This window comes from Primulina eburnea, chromosome 8, assembly GCF_022965805.1.
Source record: "Primulina eburnea isolate SZY01 chromosome 8, ASM2296580v1, whole genome shotgun sequence".
In the NCBI taxonomy this organism is placed as follows: domain Eukaryota; kingdom Viridiplantae; phylum Streptophyta; class Magnoliopsida; order Lamiales; family Gesneriaceae; genus Primulina; species Primulina eburnea.
Genome location: NC_133108.1, coordinates 219997 through 227963, shown reverse-complemented (window position 1 = coordinate 227963; position 7967 = coordinate 219997). Strand labels below are relative to the sequence as shown.

General features: G+C 45.8%; 1 protein-coding gene across 3 annotated transcripts in view; it reads left to right on the top strand.

Annotated features, from left to right (window-relative positions):
• LOC140838125 (mitochondrial import receptor subunit TOM20-like) overlaps window positions 1-7967 on the top strand; it is a 41852-nt gene that overhangs the window by 3429 nt on the left and 30456 nt on the right. The window lies entirely within an intron of this gene.

Below are 7967 nucleotides of genomic sequence, written 5' to 3'. Positions count from 1 at the left end.
GTACTACATACTAAAGTCAAACTTCTGATTGGTGTATTGGTGAAAGTCTAATATTTTTATTTTCCTTAGTTATCTCCCTTTAATTATCTCATATCTCTAATTTTTCAATTACTCAACCAAATAATACAAATTATTTAATAATTATCATATATTATAAATATTTATATTTTTACAACGTAAGTTTTATCGAAATTATATGCTAAAGTTAAACCTCTTATTGGTGTATTGGTGAAAGAATAATATTTTTATTCTTCTTAGTTTTTTCCCTTCAATCTTCCATGTATCTAATTTTTCAATCACCCAACAAAATAATACAAAATATTTAATAATTATAATTTATTATAAATATTTATATTTTATATTTTTCATTCGAATTAAATTAATTATTAAAAATTATAATAAATAATAATAATAATAACAATATATTTATAAATATACTTTCACATCGTGTTAGTTTTTATGTTGTGATTGAAATTCAAATAATAATAATAACTTAAATAGAAAATAAACAATGTAAATTTAAGAATAGAATGAAAATATTATAATTCACCATAAGTTTTATCGATATTATATGCTAAAGTTAAATCTCTTATTGGTGTATAGGTGAAAGACTTATTTTTATTCTTCCTTCAAACCTTTCATATCTCTAATTTTTCAATCACCAAACCAAATAATACAAAATATTTAATAATTATCATATACAGTGTTCTAAATGACGGTCGAGGCCCTAGGCGGCCCTCGATCGCACCGCTTACGCTTGAGGCGGGTGTTTTTGGCGGTCGAAGCTATACGGCGTTGGGAAGGTGGGTCGAGGCAGTGAGTAGGCGGGCGAGGCGGCCAAGGCGGCCAAGGCGGGCAGTCAAGATTTTTAAGTTGTAGTCAAAATTCAAAAACCTAGTCAAAGTCAACTAATTTTAAATCTCAAAACCCTATCACACCCAACTTTTTTTTTACTTTTGGTTTTCACTCTCAAGTCTCAACCACTAAGCCCACCACACACTGTCTGTCGCCCGCATATGTAGATGTAGTAGATGGTGCATATGTAGATGATTTGGAAGATTAGTTATGTCTAGTCTAGTACTTGTTCTAATGATGGATAATGGATTGAAACTTTGAAATTTAAACTTAGTTTTTTGGTAGAAGTAATTATAATACTTTGTTAGCATAATAACATTAATATGATGATGAATCTTTAATAATTATCTTGTTAGTTTACATGTATATATTTATTTGCACATTATGTAAATGACATTATATTGTATGAAGTTTCTTTGTGCTTAAAAATTATTTAATTACACATCTTACATAAAAATTGATGACTATTTGTGATTATATTACATGATTATATATGATTATCTATAAAAAATTATGTAAAAAAATTCAACCGCCTAGGTACCGCCTGGGCACCGCCTAGGCGGCCGAGGCGGTAGGCGGTCACCGACCGCCCCGCCATTTACAACCTTGATCATATATTATAAATATTTATATTTTATATTTTTCATTCGAATTAAATTAATTATTAAAAATTATAATAAATAATAATAAGAATATATTTATAAATATGCGTGCCCAGTGAGTTGGATTGAGTGGAGTGAGTCACAGGGTTTAGGGTTTAGGGTTTTTTTTTTTTTTTTTTTCCGGAAAACACCGTCGGATGCGGCGTTTGGGGTTTCGGGTTTAGGGTTTCGAGTTCGGGTTTCGGATTTCGGGTTTAGGGTTTGGGGTTTGGGGTTTCGGGGTTCGGGGTGGGGTGGGGTCGGGTTTGGGGTCTGGGTCCTGGGGTTCGGGGTTGGGGGGTTCGGGGTTGGGGGGTCTAGGGTCTAAGGTCTAGGGTTTTTTTTTTTTTTTTTTTTTTTAGGGTTTGGGGGTTCGGGGTTAAGGGGTTCGGGGTTCAGGGTTTGGGGGTTTGAGGTTTAGGGTTTAGGGTTTTTTTTTTTTTTTTTTCCAAGAAAATTTTATTTATAAACAACAAAAGAGCAGTACAAAGAAAGCCTAATGGGAGGGGGACTAGGCCAAGACCTCCGCAGAAAAGGCTACAAAAGCATAACATCATAACAAAAATAACGACATACTACAACAGGGCAACCCGAACTACAACATAACAAAAAGCCAACAAACCAGAGGGTGCCCTGGAATACATCAAACCAAATAAAACAAAAGGGTGGGCAAGGAGAACTCTGCAGTGAACGCCCACCCCCTAACGCCCAAAAAAGGGGGAAAACAAGATCAACCGGGGTCAGGAAGACGCCCGTAGGGCAAACTCGACTGAAGCGCCTTATTACGGTAATACCTTCTCTGCTGAGAGCGCGTACGAACCGGAAGTGGTAGAGATGAACAGGCAGTGGTAGAAGAAGGCACCATATCCTCCTCCCTGCCCACACACACGGATCCCACCTCCAACTCTGGCAAAGCAATAGAAACAGGAGAATCACTCACAGGATCTCTACCGCAGGTGCAAGCTCAACCACAGAAACTGGAACAACAACAGATGCAGAAACAGCTGCAACAGAAGAAGATGCCACAGCAACCATATCCGTAGGCTGAGACGAAATAACCAGATCCAAAGCGTCATAATCTACACAACTCACCGCAGCATTCTGCTCCGCCGCAAGCTTACCAAGAAGAGTCTTAAACCGCTGGGGACGGGGTTTGACGGTACCTGAAGACTCACCAGGACCTGAATCAGTGGGTAAGTCCTGCAGTATCTCATAATAATTCTTCTCCGAAATGGGCCTAGCCGGATCTTTCCTCACAACAGGGCGGCGCCGAGGACGCTTGGGAACATGCCCTACAAAACCAGTATCACCAGACTGAGGCGGACCAGACGCAACACCCTGAGACGGCTCACAAGAAGCCTGAAGGGGGGAATCCGAAACAACACCCTTACCATGAGGGCGTGGACCCTGCTGCTGCTGATCTGATGACGGAGGAGCAGAAGCAGTCTGGCGCGACGGCCCACGCCTCGCCGCCCTAAAACGCTGACCATTATGAGAACAAAAATCAAGCGAATGACCTAGCATCTTACAGTGAGAGCAGAAATGAGGGATCCTCTCATAAATGACCTCAACAACCTGACAATGATCACCCCATCCTACCCAAATCTTATCCGGACGAGTCTGAAGAACATCAATCTCAATACATACCCGAGCAAACGAACCTCGAGAAACATCAACAGTAATCTCATCAACCTTAACAGGGTTACCTAATATCTTGGCAATCAGATACAAACTCTTTTTATCATAGAGATGAAGAGGTAAATCAGGAAATCTAACCCAGACCGGGGCAATGGAAGAATCCTCCTCATACTTAAACTCCGGGGTCCATTTAGAAAATCGTATAACCACAGTCCTAATGGTGATCTCAGGCCGTTCCCAAAACTTCAAATAATCCTCCTCACAAGAAAGAGAAAGAACCATATATCCACGAGGAAGAAATCGAACTGTATGGGATCCCAACAAACCACAACAAGAAATAGCAGATAAAATATCCTTATTAGGAGTCAAACCCCGATTCCCAGAAACTCTCCCAATCAAAGCAAATCGAAAAGGAGCAGAGAGGGAAGATATAACCTGGTCCGGAAATAAAATACCAGGAATCCCATCCCGAACAGTCGGAGCAGGTACCTAATCCATCGAGTCATGAACATCAGCAAAACTCTGATCCTGCAAAGGTGGAGAGGAACGACGCAAAATATCCCGAAAGGATACTGTAGGAGGAACAGAAGGGGCAGAAACCTTCGAAACAACCGGAACCGGTGATCGCGAATGGGGTATTGCCGAGTCAACACGCTTAGAACCGTCGAGTGACTCGGCCGAGTCAACTCTCGAGTCACCGGCCGGAGACATTCCGACGGCCGGCGACGGCGTGGAGAACACAAAACCGGCCATGGACTGACAAGAACCGGCCGGAACAGTGTCAAATCGATCCAAAATAGGCGACGAACCGGCTTGAAATTCAACAATTTGGGCGTTTTTGATTCTGCAAGTGTTTTCTGAAATTGATTGCATAGATGTGTTACCCACAATCTTAGGAGTATACGTACCAAAGGAATTCGGAATTGGACCAGCGACGGCGGCGGAATCGAAGAAAGAAATCTTCGCTGCTAGGGTTTCAGGCGGCGCAGGCTTAGATTTGAAATTGCCGCCGGATGCGAACACCATTGGAGCTGATTCCGGTGGCATTGGCTTCGTCTCAGAGAGAGGCTTCCAGATCGGGAGCCCTTTTGAACAGAGGTGGCCGGAGTCGGCCGGAATCGACGAAAAACCAGTCGCCTGCGCAGTGAACAGTACTGCCGAGGAGTCAATCGGAAAATGCGACGGAACGGCGGGGTTAGCAGATCGCGCAGGTGGAGGGAAATGACGGGGAGGTTGAGACGATTCTAACTGGGTAGGTGCGACGCCGGAAGAAGCAACGGTGGCCGGCGACGAAGATGGATACTGTTCATGCGCGATTTCGATCGTTGATTTGGAGGGGCTACCGGACGTCATTTCGCCTGAAACTTGGACAGGGTGGCCGCCGTGAAGAGGCGGTTCAGATGTAGGTGGTGGCCGGCCGGAATCCGGCGGCGATGACATGGCTGTGGTGTGGGCGTGAATAGTGACTTTTTTGGAATTTATTTTGGAATTTGTTTTTTACAGAGAAAATTTTTTGGGGGCGAATGGTTTGGTTTGGTTTGGTTTAGGGTTTAGGGTTTAAGGTTTTGGGTTTAGGGTTTAGGGTTTTTTTTTTTTTTTTAAAAAAAACACCGCCGGAAGCGGGGGGTTAGGGTTTGGGGTTCGGGGTTCGGGGTTCGGGGTTCGGGGGTTTTCGGGGTTTAGGGTTGGGGGTTTGGGGTTGGGGGTTGGGGGTTTGGGGTTTAGGGTTTTTTTTTTTTTTTTTTTTCCGGAAAACACCGCCGGATGCGGGGGGGTTAGGCGGACCCCTACCTGTATATATCATCAAAGCAGAAATACAAGATAAAACCTAAAGAGAGGGGATACAGTCAAGACCTCTCAAAAGGCTAATCATCCAAAACAACAAAGAGCAAAAGGACCTAGGGTGGCAAATACATGAGCCAAAGTCTAATCCCTAGGGACATCACATAATACAAATGAAAAGCTAAAAGCAATGCTAGGTACATGATAGCAAATCGAAACCTATCTAAGCAATAAAGTTCCATCTCAGAAGTAGGTGCAAAAGGCCGCCTATAGTACCCATCTCTGAACCGTCTGCCAATGTAAGTCCAACCTGATAAGTATGTCGGAGTCCAAGATCGGTTCTGATAAAAAGGCCAACCTATATATAACATCCAGAACCACCAAGGCAGACAAAACACTCTGCAACAAAACATGAGGAGAGAAATCGGCGGGCAAGGAGAAGCCTGCAGTAAACGCCTGCCAGATAACAGGGGTAGTACAAAGAAAAGCATCAACTGAGAAAGTGCTGGAACCCACCCAAATCCAAAATAACAAAACAAGAAGGATGCAAGTGTCTGGGCCCACTTGCACAGAACAAAGATGAGTGAAAACCAGCCTCCAAGAACTAAAGACCCAAGCCCGAGGAGACCAAGCATAAAGTGTGCGAGTGTCTGATCCCACTCACACCAGACTAGCAAACCGGGGGAAAAGAGAAACCCCCTAAATAACAGTACCTGCAAAGAAAAAATATACATATACATATATAAAGTCAGAAGAAATGGATCCAAGTGAAGGGATGGGCTGCAAACGGCTAAGAACATCTATATCTGAGGTAGGGAAGTCCGGAGGTATCCGAACGTGCAAGTATGGAGATGTGTGTAGGGAGGGAAGGACCTAACTCGAAGGTAAAGTGCCTAAGGATATAAGCCCTCGCCGCCAACGCATCCGCCACCGAATTACCCTCCCGGAATATATGTGAAATATGAACAGACCGCCCTCTCAAAAGGACCAGAATCCTGGATACAATGTGATCAAGACCCCAGCAACATCGACGAGAACGAATGAGCTGAATAGAAGTCAAGGAATCAAGCTCAATCCAAAGAGGGAAAAAAGAATGATCGGAACAAAGGAGAAGACCCCTCCAAACCGCCCAAAGCTCAGCCCGGAGAGAAGACCCAGCTCCAATGAACTCGCTGAATGAGAGCACAACCCTCCCGGAATCATCCCGAACAACGCCACCAGCAGCAGAGTCCTCAGATGTACCACGCGAGCTCCCATCCACATTAAGCTTGAAGCACCCGGACGGCGGTCGCAGCCAGCGAACAATCGCCGTCCTATGACATCTGTGGAGAGCAGCCGAAATACCCAGCGATCTCGCCACATGAAACACACCCAACCAATGTCTGGGCTTGACAGTACGAGCAGAGTGGGCAAGACGCAGATAGGACAAAATCTGGAACTTCACCGTCTCCCCAGAAACGGGAAGATGACGGTGCTTAGCATCGTTCCGCGCAGTCCAGAGGAACCACATAACGATGCAGGGGAGAAACTCCCTCACATGGCCCCCCTGGGACCAGACCAAAGCCCTCTTCCACACACTGAGGAACAAACTGAAATCCTCAGTATCGGGAATACGAACACGAAAAACGGCGCCAAAGAAACGCCAGACAGATCGAGCAACCGGGCTGCGAATGAATATGTGAGTGAATGTCTCGGACATATCACAACACTGACATTTCGAAGCTAAAGCAAAACCCCGGCGCTGGAGCACCTCATCAACTGGGAGCCACTGATGCCAGAATCTCCATAGGAAGAACGACATAGTAGGCCTCAACCAGCTCCCCCAACACGGGCGGAAAATATCAGAAGACGGAGCACGCTGACGGATCAGCTCCCAAGCAGATCTCACAGAAAAAGAACCATCGGAGCTATGGATCCAGCGTACCAGATCAGGGTCTCCTGAAAGAATAGGAATCAGAACAATCTCCTCGGCAACCGAAGGAGCAACAACCGCACAAAGGCGATCAAAATCCCAGGACCCCTCATACAGAAACTGAGAAACCCGAACATCACGGCCCCCGCGAACTACACACCGGGAGGACAAAGGAACGTCCCCGAACCAAGTGTCATCCCAAAAGGATACATCTCCGAGTCCAATACGCCAGCGAATGCCAGGCTCCGCACGAGGGCGAACCCTGAGGAGACGACGCCAAATGGGAGATATAGAACCACGGGCGAGAACACAGGCAGGAGCATCCAGCCGGCAATACTTCCTAAAAAGGAATCTCGCCCACAGAGAGGATCCCTGCCGAAATCGGAACCACAATTTTATAGAAAATCATTCCACAAGATCTTTCAATCTGCGGAAGCCAAGGCCCCCCTCAAGCACGGGGAGACAAGCCCGGGACCATCGGGCCCAATGCCACTTCTTCTCCAAGGGTCTCGACCCCCAGAGAAAGGCATTGAAAGTCAGCTCAAGCCTCTCCATGACAGCTAGAGGAGGCTGAACCACCTGAAACAGATAAATCGGCATGGAGATCAGTACACTGCGAATCAGGGTAATTCGGCTACCCGGAGAGAGGGTCCGAATCTCCCAGCCCTCTAATTTCCTACGAACAGCCTGTAGGAGGGGCTCAAAAAGGGAGCATGTCCGATTGCCCCGATAAAGGGGAACTCCGAGGTACTTGAGGGGCAGATGACCCTCGGCGAACCCAGTGATGCGCAAAAGCCGGGAGCGGAGGCGCCCAGAGCACCTCGGAGGCAAAATCAAAGAACTCTTGGCAGCATTCACACGCTGCCCCGAACAGTTCTCGTAGTGATGCAGAAAATCGACAAGGCGCTGCATACCACGAGACCCACCACTGGCGAAAATAATGACATCATCAGCATAAGCAGGTGGGAAATCAAAATATCACAATCCGAACGGTACCTGAGCTCAGGATGCTGCAGGTAGAGGCGGTCAAGGCCACGAGAAAGATACTCCGCCCCCAAGATAAAGAGAAGGGGGGACAATGGATCGCCCTGCCGGAGGCCTCTGGTGGAACCAAAAAACCCCGAGAGAGAACCATTGAT